General features: G+C 45.6%; 2 protein-coding genes across 2 annotated transcripts in view; both read left to right on the top strand.

The window, feature by feature from the left end:
- tbc1d8b (TBC1 domain family member 8B) overlaps nt 1-20,213 on the top strand; it is a 252,375-nt gene that overhangs the window by 127,563 nt on the left and 104,599 nt on the right. The gene's annotated exons all lie outside the window — the stretch shown is intronic.
- The window catches only part of arap1a (ArfGAP with RhoGAP domain, ankyrin repeat and PH domain 1a), a 248,677-nt gene that overhangs the window by 179,226 nt on the left and 49,238 nt on the right, over nt 1-20,213 (top strand). The gene's annotated exons all lie outside the window — the stretch shown is intronic.

Genomic DNA, 20,213 nt, shown 5'->3' with positions numbered 1-20,213 from the left:
TTAGCAACCACCCCGGATACCATAGCAACACCTTAGCAACCACCTAGCAACACCTTAGCAACCACCTAGCAACACCTTAGCAACCACCTAGAAACACCTTAGCAACCACCCAGGATACCATAGCAACACCTTAGCAACCACCTAGCAACACCTTAGCAACCACCCAGGATACCATAGCAACACCTTAGCAACCACCTAGCAACACCTTAGCAACCACCCCGGATACCATAGCAACACCTTAGCAACCACCTAGCAACACCTTAGCAACCACCCTGGATACCATAGCAACACCTTAGCAACCACCTAGCAAAACCTTAGCAACCACCTAGCAACACCCTAGCAACCACCTAGCAACACCTTAGCAACCACCTTGCAACCACCTAGCAACACCTTAGCAACCACCCCGGATACCATAGCAACACCTTAGCAACCACCTAGCAACACCTTAGCAACCACCTAGCAATACCTTAGCAACCACCCTGGATACCAAATCAACACCTTAGCAACCACCTAGCAACCACCTAGCAACCACCTAGCAACACCTTAGCAACCACCCTGGATACCATAGCAACACCTTAGCAACCACCTAGCAACACCTTAGCAACCACCCCGGATACCATAGCAACACCATAGCAACCACCTAGCAACACCTTAGCAACCACCTAGCAACACCTTAGCAACCACCCTGGATACCATAGCAACCGCCTAGCAACACCCTAGCAACCACCTAGCAACACCTTAGCAACCACCCTGGATACCATAGCAACACCCTAGCAACCACCTAGCAACACCTTAGCAACCAACCCGGATACCATAGCAACACCTTAGCAACCACCCCGGATCCCATAGCAACACCTTAGCAACCACCTAGCAACCCTCTAGCAACCACCTAGCAACACCTTAGCAACCACCCCAGATACCATAGCAACACCTTAGCAACCACCTAGCAACACCTTAGCAACCACCCCAGATACCATAGCAACCAGTTAGCAACCACCTGGAAAATATTAGAAACTGCCTAATAACCACTTAAAAACCATTTGGAATACGTTAGGAATTGCCTAGCAACAAGTTAGCAACAGCTTAGCAACCACCTGGAATATGTTCGCAACTGCCTAGCAACCAATTAGCAAGCACTAAGCAACGATGTGGACTACATTAGCAACTGCCTAGCAACTACCTAGCAACCACTTAGCAACACTTTACTTTATAAGATAATTGTAAGCTTTTCACCATGTTAGCCAAAACTTTTTGGACTTCAACATTTAGCCGAAAGTCAACAGCATAGCAACCACTCTTCACACGCTTTAGACAGAAATATCTTAGCAACCATTTTAACTATTCAACGTTATTTAACTATTTAACGTACTTTTCCAAGCCAACTTAAAGTTCGTTATCGAACTTTCCTTTTCTAGTTAAGTTGGCTTGGAAAAGCCAACTTACTGTTCTTCGTAATCTTATTAAGTTGGCTTGGAAAAGCCAACTTATTGTTCTTCGTAATCTTATTATTATTATTATTATTATTATTCCGCGCTCAAAATTTAATCACTATCTCCTCCTAGGGCTTTTGACGTAGAACCACGAAATTTTGCAGTATCGTAGGACCTATACCCGAATAGGTTGCTTGTGCTTTTTTAAGCGATACATCGTACGGTTTTCGTAAAAACTTCGTAAACGTACGCTTTTTTTTCCCATAGGAAATGAATGGGGGACAACTTTCAACGACTGTGTAGGTAACAATTTTTGACATACAAAGACAAAAATCGGACGGTCTATAGAACTTACCGCGTTCTTTCCGAAAATTTTAACGTTTCGACGATACGTCGTACGGTTTTCGTACAAATGTCGTACGAAGTTTTCCCATAGAAATGAATGGGGGGCCCAGAGTTCCATCTCACACACGAGCAGCTCTGCGCACGGAACCCCTTCTCTCCCCTGCTCCTCCAGTACTGTGAGTGTATGGAGGAGCTGCTGTATGGAGCAGCTATCAGTCAAAAGTTTGGACACCCCGGCACCCCAGCCAGGGCTTTGCAACCACCTAATAACTGCTTAGCAACCACCTTAGCAACCACCTGGAAAACGTTAGCAACTGCCTAGCAACCACTTAGCAACACCTTAGCAACCACCTGGAAAACGTTAGCAACTGCCTAGCAACCACTTAGCAACTGCCAAGCAACCACCTGGAATACGTTAGCAACTGCCTAGCAACCACTTAGCAACCACCTGGAAAACGTTAGCAACTGCCTAGCAACAACTTAGCAACTGCCTAGCAACCACCTGGAAAACATTAGCAACTGCCTAGCAACCACTTAGCAACTGCCTAGCAACCACTTGGAAAACGTTAGCAACTGCCTAGCAACCACTTAGCAACTGCCTAGCAACCACCTGGAAAACGTTAGCAACTGCCTAGCAACCACTTAGCAACCACCTGGAAAACGTTAGCAACTGCCTAGCAACCACTTAGCAACTGCCTAGCAACCACTTGGAAAACGTTAGCAACTGCCTAGCAACCACTTAGCAACTGCCTAGCAACCACCTGGAATACGTTAGCAACTGCCTAGCAACCACTTAGCAACCACCTGGAAAACGTTAGCAACTGCCTAGCAACCACTGAGCAACCACCTGGAAAACGTTAGCAACTGCCTAGCAACCACTTAGCAACTGCCTAGCAACCACCTGGAATACGTTAGCAACTGCCTAGCAACCACTTAGCAACCACCTGGAAAACGTTAGCAACTGCCTAGCAACCACCTGGAATACGTTAGCAACTGCCTAGCAACCACTTAGCAACCACCTGGAAAACGTTAGCAACTGCCTAGCAGCAACTTAGCAACTGCCTAGCAACCACCTGGAAAACGTTAGCAACTGCCTAGCAACCACTTAGCAACCACCTGGAAAACGTTAGCAACTGCCTAGCAACCACTTAGCAACTGCCTAGCAACCACTTGGAAAACGTTAGCAACTGCCTAGCAACCACTTAGCAACTGCCTAGCAACCACCTGGAAAACGTTAGCAACTGCCTAGCAACCACTTAGCAACCACCTGGAAAACGTTAGCAACTGCCTAGCAACCACTTAGCAGCTGCCTAGCAACCACCTGGAATATGTTAGCAACTACCTAGCAACCACTTAGCAACCACCTGGAAAATGTTAGCAACTGCCTAGCAACCACTTAGCAACTGCCTAGCAACCACTTGGAAAACGTTAGCAACTGCCTAGCAACCACTTAGCAACTGCCTAGCAACCACCTGGAAAACGTTAGCAACTGCCTAGCAACCACTTAGCAACCACCTGGAAAACGTTAGCAACTGCCTAGCAACCACTTAGCAACCACTTTAGAAACGAAAGCAACTGCCTAGCAACCACTTAGCAACACCTTAACAACCATTGGGAAAACGTTAGCAACTGCCTAGCAACCACTTTAGAAATGATAGCAACTGCCTAGCAACCACTTAGCAACACCTTAACAACCACTAGGAAAACGATAGCAACTGCCTAGCAACCACTTAGCAACCACTTTAGAAATGATAGCAACTGCCTAGCAACCACTTAGCAACACCTTAACAACCACTAGGAAAACGATAGCAACTGCCTAGCAACCACTTAGCAACCACTTTAGAAATGATAGCAAAAACCTAGCAACACCCAAGCAACCACCTAGCAACACCTTAGCAACCACCTGTTTTATGTTAGCAATTGCCTAGCAACCAGTTAGCAACAGCTTAGCAACCACCTGGAAAACATTAGCAATTGCCTAGCAACAGCTTAGCAACCTTTTCAGAAATTATAGCAACCGCCTAGCAACACATTAGCAATCAAAAGCTTAACCAAAAGTTTTACGATTTCAGCATTTAAACAAGCGTTTTTAGATTTCAGCGTTTAACCAAACGTTTTTAGATGTCAGCGTTTAATCAAACGTTTTTAGATTTCAGCGTTTAACCAAATGTTTTTAGATTTCATCGTTTAACCAAACGTTTTTAGATTTCAGCGTTTAATCAAACATTTTTAGATTTCAGCGTTTAACCAAATGTTTTTAGATTTCAGCGTTTAACCAAATGTTTTTAGATGTCAGCGTTTTTAGCATTTAGCGTTAACAGCATATCAATGACTCTTCACACTCTTCAGACGGAAAAAGCTTAGCAACCATTTTAACTTTTTAACGTTATTAGCGTTCTTTTCCAAGCCAACTTAAAGTTCGTTCACGAACTTTACCTTTTCTAGTTATTAAGTTGGCTTGGAAAAGCCAACTTATTGTTCTTCGTAATCTTATTATTATTATTATTATTATTATTCCGCGCTCAAAATTTAATCACTATCTCCTCCTAGGGCTTTTGACGTAGAACCACGAAATTTTGCAGTATCGTAGGACCTATACCCGAATAGGTTGCTTGTGCTTTTTTAAGCGATACATCGTACGGTTTTCGTAAAAACTTCGTAAACGTACGCTTTTTTTTCCCATAGGAAATGAATGGGGGACAACTTTCAACGACTGTGTAGGTAACAATTTTTGACATACAAAGACAAAAATCGGACGGTCTATAGAACTTACCGCGTTCTTTCCGAAAATTTTAACGTTTCGTCGATACGTCGTACGGTTTTCGTACAAATGTCGTACGAAGTTTTCCCATAGAAATGAATGGGGGGCCCAGAGTTCCATCTCACACACGAGCAGCTCTGCGCACGGAACCCCTTCTCTCCCCTGCTCCTCCAGTACTGTGAGTGTATGGAGGAGCTGCTGTATGGAGCAGCTATCAGTCAAAAGTTTGGACACCCCGGCACCCCAGCCAGGGCTTTGCAACCACCTAATAACTGCTTAGCAACCACCTTAGCAACCACCTGGAAAACGTTAGCAACTGCCTAGCAACCACTTAGCAACACCTTAGCAACCACCTGGAAAACGTTAGCAACTGCCTAGCAACCACTTAGCAACTGCCAAGCAACCACCTGGAATACGTTAGCAACTGCCTAGCAACCACTTAGCAACCACCTGGAAAACGTTAGCAACTGCCTAGCAACAACTTAGCAACTGCCTAGCAACCACCTGGAAAACATTAGCAACTGCCTAGCAACCACTTAGCAACTGCCTAGCAACCACTTGGAAAACGTTAGCAACTGCCTAGCAACCACTTAGCAACTGCCTAGCAACCACCTGGAAAACGTTAGCAACTGCCTAGCAACCACTTAGCAACCACCTGGAAAACGTTAGCAACTGCCTAGCAACCACTTAGCAACTGCCTAGCAACCACTTGGAAAACGTTAGCAACTGCCTAGCAACCACTTAGCAACTGCCTAGCAACCACCTGGAATACGTTAGCAACTGCCTAGCAACCACTTAGCAACCACCTGGAAAACGTTAGCAACTGCCTAGCAACCACTGAGCAACCACCTGGAAAACGTTAGCAACTGCCTAGCAACCACTTAGCAACTGCCTAGCAACCACCTGGAATACGTTAGCAACTGCCTAGCAACCACTTAGCAACCACCTGGAAAACGTTAGCAACTGCCTAGCAACCACCTGGAATACGTTAGCAACTGCCTAGCAACCACTTAGCAACCACCTGGAAAACGTTAGCAACTGCCTAGCAGCAACTTAGCAACTGCCTAGCAACCACCTGGAAAACGTTAGCAACTGCCTAGCAACCACTTAGCAACCACCTGGAAAACGTTAGCAACTGCCTAGCAACCACTTAGCAACTGCCTAGCAACCACTTGGAAAACGTTAGCAACTGCCTAGCAACCACTTAGCAACTGCCTAGCAACCACCTGGAAAACGTTAGCAACTGCCTAGCAACCACTTAGCAACCACCTGGAAAACGTTAGCAACTGCCTAGCAACCACTTAGCAGCTGCCTAGCAACCACCTGGAATATGTTAGCAACTACCTAGCAACCACTTAGCAACCACCTGGAAAATGTTAGCAACTGCCTAGCAACCACTTAGCAACTGCCTAGCAACCACTTGGAAAACGTTAGCAACTGCCTAGCAACCACTTAGCAACTGCCTAGCAACCACCTGGAAAACGTTAGCAACTGCCTAGCAACCACTTAGCAACCACCTGGAAAACGTTAGCAACTGCCTAGCAACCACTTAGCAACCACTTTAGAAACGAAAGCAACTGCCTAGCAACCACTTAGCAACACCTTAACAACCATTGGGAAAACGTTAGCAACTGCCTAGCAACCACTTTAGAAATGATAGCAACTGCCTAGCAACCACTTAGCAACACCTTAACAACCACTAGGAAAACGATAGCAACTGCCTAGCAACCACTTAGCAACCACTTTAGAAATGATAGCAACTGCCTAGCAACCACTTAGCAACACCTTAACAACCACTAGGAAAACGATAGCAACTGCCTAGCAACCACTTAGCAACCACTTTAGAAATGATAGCAAAAACCTAGCAACACCCAAGCAACCACCTAGCAACACCTTAGCAACCACCTGTTTTATGTTAGCAATTGCCTAGCAACCAGTTAGCAACAGCTTAGCAACCACCTGGAAAACATTAGCAATTGCCTAGCAACAGCTTAGCAACCTTTTCAGAAATTATAGCAACCGCCTAGCAACACATTAGCAATCAAAAGCTTAACCAAAAGTTTTACGATTTCAGCATTTAAACAAGCGTTTTTAGATTTCAGCGTTTAACCAAACGTTTTTAGATGTCAGCGTTTAATCAAACGTTTTTAGATTTCAGCGTTTAACCAAATGTTTTTAGATTTCATCGTTTAACCAAACGTTTTTAGATTTCAGCGTTTAATCAAACATTTTTAGATTTCAGCGTTTAACCAAATGTTTTTAGATTTCAGCGTTTAACCAAATGTTTTTAGATGTCAGCGTTTTTAGCATTTAGCGTTAACAGCATATCAATGACTCTTCACACTCTTCAGACGGAAAAAGCTTAGCAACCATTTTAACTTTTTAACGTTATTAGCGTTCTTTTCCAAGCCAACTTAAAGTTTGTTCACGAACTTTACCTTTTCTAGTTATTATTATTATTATTCCGCGCTCAAAATTTAATCACTATCTCCTCCTAGGGCTTTTGACGTAGAACCACGAAATTTTGCAGTATCGTAGGACCTATACCCGAATAGGTTGCTTGTGCTTTTTTAAGCGATACATCGTACGGTTTTCGTAAAAACTTCGTAAACGTACGCTTTTTTTTCCCATAGGAAATGAATGGGGGACAACTTTGAACGACTGTGTAGGTAACAATTTTTGACATACAAAGACAAAAATCGGACGGTCTATAGAACTTACCGCGTTCTTTCCGAAAATTTTAACGTTTCGACGATACGTCGTACGGTTTTCGTACAAATCTCGTACGAAGTTTTCCCATAGAAATGAATGGGGGGCCCAGAGTTCCATCTCACACACGAGCAGCTCTGCGCACGGAACCCCTTCTCTCCCCTGCTCCTCCAGTACTGTGAGTGTATGGAGGAGCTGCTGTATGGAGCAGCTATCAGTCAAAAGTTTGGACACCCCGGCACCCCAGCCAGGGCTTAGCAACCACCTAATAACTGCTTAGCAACCACCTTAGCAACCACCTGGAAAACGTTAGCAACTGCCTAGCAACCACTTAGCAACACCTTAGCAACCACCTGGAAAACGTTAGCAACTGCCTAGCAACCACTGAGCAACCACCTGGAAAACGTTAGCAACTGCCTAGCAACCACTTAGCAACTGCCTAGCAACCACCTGGAATACGTTAGCAACTGCCTAGCAACCACTTAGCAACCACCTGGAAAACGTTAGCAACTGCCTAGCAACAACTTAGCAACTGCCTAGCAACCACCTGGAAAATGTTAGCAACTGCCTAGCAACCACTTAGCAACCACCTGGAAAACGTTAGCAACTGCCTAGCAACCACTTAGCAACTGCCTAGCAACCACTTGGAAAACGTTAGCAACTGCCTAGCAACCGCTTAGCAACTGCCTAGCAACCACCTGGAAAACGTTAGCAACTGCCTAGCAACCACCTGGAAAACGTTAGCAACTGCCTAGCAACCACTTAGCAACTGCCTAGCAACCACTTGGAAAACGTTAGCAACTGCCTAGCAACCACTTAGCAACTGCCTAGCAACCACCTGGAATACGTTAGCAACTGCCTAGCAACCACTTAGCAACCACCTGGAAAACGTTAGCAACTGCCTAGCAACCACTGAGCAACCACCTGGAAAACGTTAGCAACTGCCTAGCAACCACTTAGCAACTACCTAGCAACCACCTGGAATACGTTAGCAACTGCCTAGCAACCACTTAGCAACCACCTGGAAAACGTTAGCAACTGCCTAGCAACAACTTAGCAACTGCCTAGCAACCACCTGGAAAACGTTAGCAACTGCCTAGCAACCACTTAGCAACCACCTGGAAAACGTTAGCAACTGCCTAGCAACCACTTAGCAACTGCCTAGCAACCACTTGGAAAACGTTAGCAACTGCCTAGCAACCACTTAGCAACTGCCTAGCAACCACCTGGAAAATGTTAGCAACTGCCTAGCAACCACTTAGTAACCACCTGGAAAACGTTAGCAACTGCCTAGCAACCACTTAGCAGCTGCCTAGCAACCACCTGGAATATGTTAGCAACTACCTAGCAACCACTTAGCAACCACCTGGAAAATGTTAGCAACTGCCTAGCAACCACTTAGCAACTGCCTAGCAACCACTTGGAAAACGTTAGCAACTGCCTAGCAACCACTTAGCAACTGCCTAGCAACCACCTGGAAAACGTTAGCAACTGCCTAGCAACCACTTAGCAACCACCTGGAAAACGTTAGCAACTGCCTAGCAACCACTTAGCAACCACTTTAGAAACGAAAGCAACTGCCTAGCAACCACTTAGCAACACCTTAACAACCATTGGGAAAACGTTAGCAACTGCCTAGCAACCACTTTAGAAATGATAGCAACTGCCTAGCAACCACTTAGCAACACCTTAACAACCACTAGGAAAACGATAGCAACTGCCTAGCAACCACTTAGCAACCACTTTAGAAATGATAGCAACTGCCTAGCAACCACTTAGCAACACCTTAACAACCACTAGGAAAACGATAGCAACTGCCTAGCAACCACTTAGCAACCACTTTAGAAATGATAGCAACAACCTAGCAACACCCTAGCAACCACCTAGCAACACCTTAGCAACCACCTGTTATATGTTAGCAATTGCCTAGCAACAGCTTAGCAACCTTTTCAGAAATGATAGCAACCGCCTAGCAACACATTAGCAATCAAAAGTTTAACCAAAAGTTTTACGATTTCAGCATTTAAACAAGCGTTTTTAGATTTCAGCGTTTAACCAAACGTTTTTAGATGTCAGCGTTTAACCAAATGTTTTTAGATTTCAGCGTTTAACCAAACGTTTTTAGATGTCAGCGTTTAATCAAACGTTTTTAGATTTCAGCGTTTAACCAAATGTTTTTAGATTTAATCGTTAAACCAAACGTTTTTAGATTTCAGCGTTTAATCAAACATTTTTAGATTTCAGCGTTTAACCAAATGTTTTTAGATTTCAGCGTTTAACCAAATGTTTTTAGATGTCAGCGTTTTTAGCATTTAGCGTTAACAGCATATCAATGACTCTTCACACTCTTCAGACAGAAAAAGCTTAGCAACCATTTTAACTTTTTAACGTTATTAGCGTTCTTTTCCAAGCCAACTTAAAGTTCGTTCACGAACTTTACCTTTTCTAGTTATTATTATTATTCCGCGCTCAAAATTTAATCACTATCTCCTCCTAGGGCTTTTGACGTAGAACCACGAAATTTTGCAGTATCGTAGGACCTATACCCGAATAGGTTGCTTGTGCTTTTTTAAGCGATACATCGTACGGTTTTCGTAAAAACTTCGTAAACGTACGCATTTTTTTCCCATAGGAATGAATAGGGCCAAATTTTAAACGTCCGTAACCGCCACAATTTTTGAGATACGAACACCAAATTCGGCGAGCTTATAGATCTTATCGAGATCTTTAAATGAATAGGAGGTTGCGAAGTGATACGACGTACGGTTTTCGTACAATTGTCGTACGAAGTTTTCCCATAGAAATGAATGGGGGGCCCAGAGTTCCATCTCACACACGAGCAGCTCTGCGCACGGAACCCCTTCTCTCCCCTGCTCCTCCAGTACTGTGAGTGTATGGAGGAGCTGCTGTATGGAGCAGCTATCAGTCAAAAGTTTGGACACCCCGGCACCCCAGCCAGGTTTTAGCAACCACCTATTAACTGCTTAGCAACCACCGGGAAAACGTTAGCAACTGCCTAGCAACCACTTAGCAACACCTTAGCAACCACCTGGAAAACGTTAGCAACTGCCTAGCAACCACTTAGCAACAACTTAGCAACCACTTTAGAAATTGTACCAACTGCCTAGCAACCAGTTAGCAACCACTTAGCGAACACCTGGAAAACGTTAGCAACTGCCTAGCAACCACTTAGCAACACCTTAACAACCACTAGGAAAACGTTAGCAACCACTTAGCAACCACCTTTGAAACGATAGCAACAGCTTAGCAACCACTTTAGAAATGATAGCAACAGCCTAGCAACCACTTACCAACACCTTAGCAACCATTAGGAAAACGTTAGCAACTGCCTAACAACCACTTAGCAACCACTTTAGAAATGATAGCAACTGCCTAGCAACCACCTAGCAACACCTTAGCAACCACCCCAGATACCATAGCAACACCTTAGCAAACACCTAGCAACACCTTAGCAACCACCTAGCAACCACTTAGCAACACCTTAGCAACCACCCCGGTTACCATAGCAACACCTTAGCAACCACCTAGCAATACCTTAGCAACCACCTAGCAACCACTTAGCAACCACCCCAGATACCATAGCAACACCTTAGCAACCACCTAGCAACACCTTAGCAACCACCTAGCAACCACCTAGCAACACCTTAGCAACCACCCCGGATACCATAGCAACACCTTAGCAACCACCTAGCAACAACGTAGCAACCACCCCAGATACCATAGCAACACCTTAGCAACCGCATAGCAACACCTTAGCAACCACCTAGCAACATCTTAGCAACCACCCCGGATACCATAGCAACACCTTAGCAACCACCTAGCAACCACCTAGAAACACCTTAGCAACCACCCCGGATACCATAGCAACACCTTAGCAACCACCAAGCAACATCTTAGCAACCACCCCGGATACCATAGCAACACCTTAGCAACCACCTAGCAACCACCTAGAAACACCTTAGCAACCACCCCAGATACCATAGAAACACCTTAGCAACCACCTAGCAACACCCTAGAAACCACCTAGCGACACCTTAGCAACCACCCCGGATACCATAGCAACACCCTAGCAACCACGTAGCAACATCTTAGCAACCACCCCAGATACCATAGCAACACCTTAGCAACAACCTAGCAACACCCTAGCAACCACCTAGCAACACCTTAGCAACTACCTGGTATATGTTAGCAATTGCCTAGCAACCAGTTAGCAATAGCTTAGCAACCACCTGGAAAACATTAGCAACTGCCTAGCAACAGCTTAGCAACCTTTTCAGAAATGATAGCAACTGCCTAGCAACACATTAGCAATCAAAAGTTTAACAAAAAGTATTACGATTTCAGCATTTAAACAAGCCTTTTTAGATTTCAGCGTTTAATCAAATGTTTTTAGATTTCAGCGTTTAACCAAACGTTTTTAGATTTCAGCATTTAATCAAACGTTTTTAGATTTCAGCGTTTAACCAAATGTTTTTAGATTTCAGCGTTTAACCAAATGTTTTTAGATTTCAGCGTTTTTAGCATTTAGCGTTTAGCCAAAAGTTAACAGCATGTCAATGACTCTTCACACTCTTCAGACGGAAAAAGCTTAGCAACCATTTTAACTTTTTAACGTTATTAGCGTTCTTTTCCAAGCCAACTTAAAGTTCGTTCACGAACTTTACCTTTTCTAGTTATTATTATTAAGTTGGCTTGGAAAAGCCAACTTATTGTTCTTCGAAATCTTATTATTATTATTATTCTCGGTAAATTTTATAAACAGTTTCTCCTCCTACAGTTTTCAAGCCAGAACCACGAAACTTCACAAGATGATAGAACCTATTGCCGCGGGGTGTGCTTGTGCTTTTCTAAGTGATCGGACCACCAGGGTCCGATCGGTGGTCCGCCAAAGTCAGATTTTTTCCCATAGACTTCCATTCACACTTTTTTCAAACTGCTCTAAAAGTCACAATTTTTAAGCTAGAACAACGAAATTCACAAGACATACAGAACTTGCAGAGACGTTTCAGACGATATGCTGATCTCACCGATACGATTTACGGTTTTCGTAAAATTATCGTACGAACTTTCCCCATAGGAATGAATGGGCGGAATGTTGGCCATCTCACACACACCAGCCGATCCTGCGCACGGCCCCTCTCTCTGCCCTGCTCCTCAGTACTGTATCTGTATGGAGAAGAGACTGCTGAACACAACCCACACCAGAACCAATACAACACTACACACACCACACTACACACACGCACACACCACACATACACCACACCACACACACTCCACACCACACATACCACACACCCCACACAAACTCTACACACCACACACACTCCACACACACACTCCACCCCACACCACACCACACACCCCACCCCCACCCAAACTTTACACACCACACACACTCCACACCACACACTCCACACCACACACACTCCATACACACACACCACACACGCACTCCACATGACACACAGTCCACACCACACACACTCCACCCCACACACACACAAGACACACCCCACACAACACACGCTACACACACTCCACACCACACATTCTCCACACAGTCCACACACCACACACTCTACACACCACACACACTCCACCCCACACACACTTTAAACCACACACAAACTGCACAGCTCACATACCCCACACCACACACACTTCACACCCCACACCACACACACTCCACAGCACACATACCCCACACTCCATACCACACACACTCCACACCACACAAACCCCACACCACACACACTTCAAACCCCACACCACACATACCCCACACCACACACACTTCAATCCACACATACCCCATACCACACACACTCCACACCACACAAACCCCACACCACACACACTTTAAACCACACACACTGCACAGCTCACATACCCCACACCACACACTCCACACCCCACACCACACACACCCTACACACCACACACACTCCACCCCACACACACTTTAAACCACACACAAACTGCACAGCTCACATACCCCACACCACACACACTTCACACCCCACACCACACACACTCCACAGCACACATACCCCACACCACACACTCCACACCACACACACTCCACCCCACACACACTTTAAACCACACACACACTTCAAACCACACATACCCCACACCACACACACTCCACACCACACAAACCCCACACCACACACACTTCACACCCCACACCACACACACTCCACACCACACAAACCCCACACCACACACACTCCACACCACACAAACCCCACACCACACACACTTCAAACCCCACACCACACACACTTCAAACCACACATACCCCACACCACACACACTTCAATCCACACATACCCCACACCACACACACTCCACACCACACAAACCCCACACCACACACACTTTAAACCACACACACTCCACAGCTCACATACCCCACACCACACACTCCACCCCACACCCCACACCACACACTCCACACCACACATACCCCACACCACATACACTTTAAACCATACACAAACTCCACAGCTCATATACCCCACACCACACACACTCCACATCACACATACCCCACACGCCACACACTCCATACCACACACTCCACACCACACATACCCCACACACTCCATACCACACACACACTCCACAGCTCACATACCCCACACCACACACACACTTCAAACCACACATACCCCACACCACACACACTCCACACCACACAAACCCCACACCACACACTCTTCAAACCACACATACCCCACACCACACTCACTTCAAACCACACATACCCCACACCACACTCACTTCAAACCACACAAACCCCACACCACACACACTTCAAACCACACACACCCCACACCACACACACTTCAAACCACACATACCCCACACCACACACACTCCACACCACACAAACCCTACACCACACACACTTTAAACCACACACACTCCACAGCTCACATAGCCCACACCACACACACTCCACAGCTCACATAGCCCACACCACACACACTCCACCCCACACATACCACACACAATTCACACCCCACACCACACACTCCACACCACACATACCCCATACCACACACACTTTAAAACACACACTCTCCACAGCTCATATACCCCACACCACACACATTTCAAACCACACATACCCCACACCACACACACTTCAAGCCACACATACCCCACACCACACACACTTCAAACCCCACACCACACACACTTCAAACCACACATACCCCACACACACACACTTCAATCCACACATACCCCACACCACACACACTCCACACCACACAAACCCCACACCACACACACTTTAAACCACACACACTGCACAGCTCACATACCCCACACCGCACACACTCCACCCCACACATACCACACACACTTCACACCACACACTCCACACATACCCCACACCGCACACACTCCACACCACACATACCCCACACCCCACACACTCTATACCACACACACACTCCACAGCTCATATACCCCACACCGCACACACTCCACACCATACATACCCCACACCCCACACACTCCATACCACACACACACCCCACAGCTCACATACTCCACACCACACACACTCCACCCCACACATACCACACACTTTACACCCCACACCACACATACCCCACACTCTCCATACCACACACTCCACAGCTCACATACCCCACACCATACACACTCCACACCTGACACACACCCCACACTCCACCACACATACACCACACCACACACTCCACACCACATACACCCCACACCATACATACTCCAGGCCACACATACCACACACAGTTCACACCACACCTACCCCACACCACACACACTCCACACCTGACACACCCCACACACTCCGTACTACACACACACTCCACAGCACACCCCACATACACCCCACACCACACCACGCACTCTACACACCCCACAAACTCCACACCCAACACACTCCACACCACACACACTCTACAGCCCACACCACAACCAGTTAGCAACACCTTAGCCACACCACACCATGCTCTCCACACACCACACACGCCCCACACCACACACGCTCAACACCACACACACCCAACACCACACACCCACACCCCAACCAGTTAGCAACCACCTGGAAAACGTTGGCAACTGCCTAGCAATCACTTAGCAACCACTTTAGAAATTATAGCAACTGCCTAGCAACCAGTTAGCAACACCTTAGCAACCACCTGGAAAACGTTAGCAACTGCCTAGCAACAGCTTAGCAACCACTTTAGAAACCATAGCAACACCTTAGCAACCACCTAGCAACACCTTAGCAACCACCCTGGATACCATAGCAACACCTTAGCAACCACCCTGGATACCATAGCAACACCTTAGCAACCACCTAGCAACACCTTAGCAACCACCCTGGATACCATAGCAACACCTTAGCAACCACCTAGCAACACCTCAGCAACCACCCCTGATACTATAGCAACACCTTAGCAACCACCTGGAAAGTTTTTAGATTTCAGCATGTAACCAAAAGTTTTAGATTTCAGCACTTAACCAAAAGTTTTTAGATTTCAGCTGTTAAACAAACGTTTTAAGATTTCAGTGTTTAACCAAAAGTTTTTGGATTTCAGCATTTTACTAAACATTTCTAGATGTAAGCAATTAACCAAAGGTTTTTAGATTTCAGCGTTTAACCAAACGTTTTTAGATTACAGCGTTTTTGGTATTTAGCTTTTAGCCAAAAGTTAACAGCATAGCAACGACTCTTCACACTCTTCAGACAGAAACAGCTTAACAACCATTTTAACTTTTCAACGTTATTAGCGCTCTTTTCCAAGCCAACTTAAAGTTCGTTCACGAACTTTGCCTTTTCTAGTTATTATTAAGTTGGCTTGGAAAAGCCAACTTCTTGTTCTTCGTAATCTTCTTATTATTATTATTAAGTTGGCTTGGAAAAGCCAACTTATTGTTCTTCATAATCTTCTTATTCTACTTATTATTATTATTATTCTCGCAACAAAATTTAAAACACTACTCCTCCCACAGCTTTTGACGTAGAATCACGAAATTTTGCAGTATCGTAGGACCTATACCCGATTAGGTTGCTTGTGCTTTTTGAAGCGATACATCGTACGGTTTTCGTAAAAACTTCGTAAACGTACGCATTTTTTTCCCATAGGAATGAATGGGGCGAAATTTTAAACGTCCGTAACCGCCACAATTTTTGAGATACGAACACCAAATTCGACGAGCTTATAGATCTTATCGAGATCTTTAAATTAATAGGAGGTTGCGAAGTGATACGTCGTACGGTTTTCGTACAATTGTCGTACGAAGTTTTCCCATAGAAATGAATGGGGGGCCCAGAGTTCCATCTCACACACGAGCAGCTCTGCGCACGGAACCCCTTCTCTCCCCTGCTCCTCCAGTACTGTGAGTGTATGGAGGAGCTGCTGTATGGAGCAGCTATCAGTCAAAAGTTTGGACACCCCGGCACACCAGCCAGGGTTTAGCAACCACCTATTAACTGCTTAGCAACCACCTGGAAAACGTTAGCAACTGCCTAGCAACCACTTAGCAACACCTTAGCAACCACCTGGAAAACGTTAGCAACTGCCTAGCAACCACTTAGCAACAACTTAGCAACCACTTTAGAAATTATAGCAACTGCCTAGCAACCACTTAGCAAACACCTGGAAAACGTTAGCAACTGCCTAGCAACCACTTAGCAACACCATAGCAACCACCTGGAAAACGTTAGCAACTGCCTAGCAACCACTTAGCAACAACTTAGCAACCACTTTAGAAATTATAGCAACTGCCTAGCAACCAGTTAGCAACCACTTAGCAAACACCTGGAAAACGTTAGCAACTGCCTAGCAACCACTTAGCAACACCTTAACAACCATTAGGAAAACGTTAGTAACCACTTAGCAACCACCTTAGAAACGATAGCAACTGCCTAGCAACCACTTTAGAAATGATAGCAACAGCCTAGCAACCACTTACCAACACCTTAGCAACCATTAGGAAAACATTAGCAACTGCCTAGCAACCACTTAGCAACCAGTTTAGAAATGATAGCAACTGCCTAGCAACCACCTAGCAACACCTTAGCAACCACCCCAGATACCATAGCAACACCTTAGCAACCACCTAGCAACACCTTAGCAACCACCTAGCAACCACCTAGCAACACCTTAGCAACCACCCCGGTTACCATAGCAACACCTTAGCAACCACCTAGCAATACCTTAGCAACCACCTAGCAACCACTTAGCAACCACCTAGCAACACCTTAGCAACCACCCCAGATACCATAGCAACACCTTAGCAACCACCTAGCAACACCTTAGCAACCACCTAGCAACCACCTAGCAACATCTTAGCAACCACCCCAGATACCATAGCAACACCTTAGCAACCACCTAGCAACACCTTAGCAACCACCTAGCAACACCTTAGCAACCACCCCGGATACCATAGCAACACCTTAGCAACCACCTAGCAACCACCTAGAAACACCTTAGCAACCACCCCACATACCATAGCAACACCTTAGCAACCACCTAGCAACATCTTAGCAACCACCCCGGAAACCATAGCAACACCATAGCAACCACCTAGCAACCACCTAGAAACACCTTAGCAAGCATCCCGGATACCATAGCAACACCTTAGCAACCACCTAGCAACACCTTAGCAACCACCTAGCAACCACCTAGCAACACCTTAGCAACCACCCCAGTTACCATAGCAACACCTTAGCAACCACCTAGCAATACCTTAGCAACCACCTAGCAACCACTTAGCAACCACCTAGCAACACCTTAGCAACCACCCCAGATACCATAGCAACACCTTAGCAACCACCTAGCAACACCTTAGCAACCACCTAGCAACCACCTAGCAACATCTTAGCAACCACCCCAGATACCATAGCAACACCTTAGCAACCACCTAGCAACACCTTAGCAACCACCTAGCAACACCTTAGCAACCACCCCGGATACCATAGCAACACCTTAGCAACCACCTAGCAACACCGTAGCAACCACCCCAGATACCATAGCAACACCTTAGCAACCGCATAGCAACACCTTAGCAACCACCTAGCAACATCTTAGCAACCACCCCTGATACCATAGCAACACCTTAGCAACCACCTAGCAACCACCTAGAAACACCTTAGCAACCACCCCACATACCATAGCAACACCTTAGCAACTACCTAGCAACATCTTAGCAACCACCCCGGAAACCATAGCAACACCATAGCAACCACCTAGCAACCACCTAGAAACACCTTAGCAACCACCCCAGATACCATAGAAACACCTTAGCAACCACCTAGCAAAATCTTAGCAACCACCCCGGATACCATAGCAACATCTTAGCAACCACCTAGCAACCACTTAGAAACACCTTAGCAACAACCCCAGATACCATAGCAACACCTTAGCAACCACCTAGCAACACCCTAGCAACCACCTAGCAACACCTTAGCAACCACCCCGGATACCATAGCAACACCCTAGCAACCACGTAGCAACATCTTAGCAACCACCCCAGATACCATAGCAACAACCTAGCAACACCCTAGCAACCACCTGGAAAACGTTATCAACTGCATGGCAGCCACTTAGCAACCACTCTAGAAATGATAGCAACTGCCTAGCAACCAAATAGCAACAGCTTAGCAACCACCTGAAAAACGTTAGCAACTGCCTAGCAACCACTTAGCAATCATGTGGAATATGTTAGCAACTGCCTAGCAACCACTTAGCAACCACTTTATAAATTATAGCAACTGCCTAGCAACCACTTAGCAACCACTTTAGAAATGATAGCAACCACCTAGCAACACATTAGCAATCAAAAGTTTAACCAAAAGTTTTACGATTTCAGCATTTAAACAAACGTTTTTAGATTTCAGCTTTTAACCAAAGGTTTTTAGATTTCAGCGTTTAACCTTCAGCGTTTAACCAAACGTTTTTAGATTTCAGTGTTTTTAGCGTTTAGCCAAAGGTTAACAGCATATCAATGACTCTTCACACTCTTCAGACAGAAACAGCTTAGCAACCATTTTAACTTTTTAACGTTATTAGCGTTCTTTTCCAAGCCAACTTAAAGTTCGTTCACGAACTTTGCCTTTTCTAGTTATTATTATTATTCTCGCAACAAAATTTATAACACTACTCCTCCTACAGCTTTTGACGTAGAATCACGAAATTTTGCAGTATCGTAGAACCTATACCCGATTAGGTTGCTTGTGCTTTTTGAAGCGATACATCGTACGGTTTTCGTAAAAACTTCGTAAACGTACGCATTTTTTTCCCATAGGAATGAATGGGGCGAAATTTTAAACGTCCGTAACCGCCACAATTTTTGACATACAAATACAAAAATCGGACGGTCTATAGACCTTACCGCGTTCTTTCCGAAAATGTAAACGTTTTGACGATACGTCGTACGGTTTTCGTACAATTGTCGTACGAAGTTTTCCCATAGAAATGAATGGGGGGCCCAGAGTTCCATCTCACACACGAGCAGCTCTGCGCACGGAACCCCTTCTCTCCCCTGCTCCTCCAGTACTGTGAGTGTATGGAGGAGCTGCTGTATGGAGCAGCTATCAGTCAAAAGTTTGGACACCCCGGCACCCCAGCCAGGGCTTAGCAACCCCCTAATAACTGCTTAGCAACCACCTTAGCAACCACCTGGAAAACGTTAGCAACTGCCTAGCAACCACTTAGCAACACCTTAGCAACCACCTGGAAAACGTTAGCAACTGCCTAGCAACCACTTAGCAACTGCCTAGCAACCACTTGGAAAACGTTAGCAACTGCCTAGCAACCACTTAGCAACTGCCTAGCAACCACCTGAAATACGTTAGCAACTGCCTAACAACCACTTAGCAACCACCTGGAAAACGTTAGCAACTGCCTAGCAACCACTGAGCAACCACCTGG

The sequence above is a fragment of the Astyanax mexicanus genome, chromosome 1 (assembly GCF_023375975.1).
Source record: "Astyanax mexicanus isolate ESR-SI-001 chromosome 1, AstMex3_surface, whole genome shotgun sequence".
NCBI classification, from domain to species: Eukaryota; Metazoa; Chordata; class Actinopteri; order Characiformes; family Acestrorhamphidae; genus Astyanax; species Astyanax mexicanus.
This window is presented reverse-complemented; position numbering and strand designations above follow the sequence as displayed.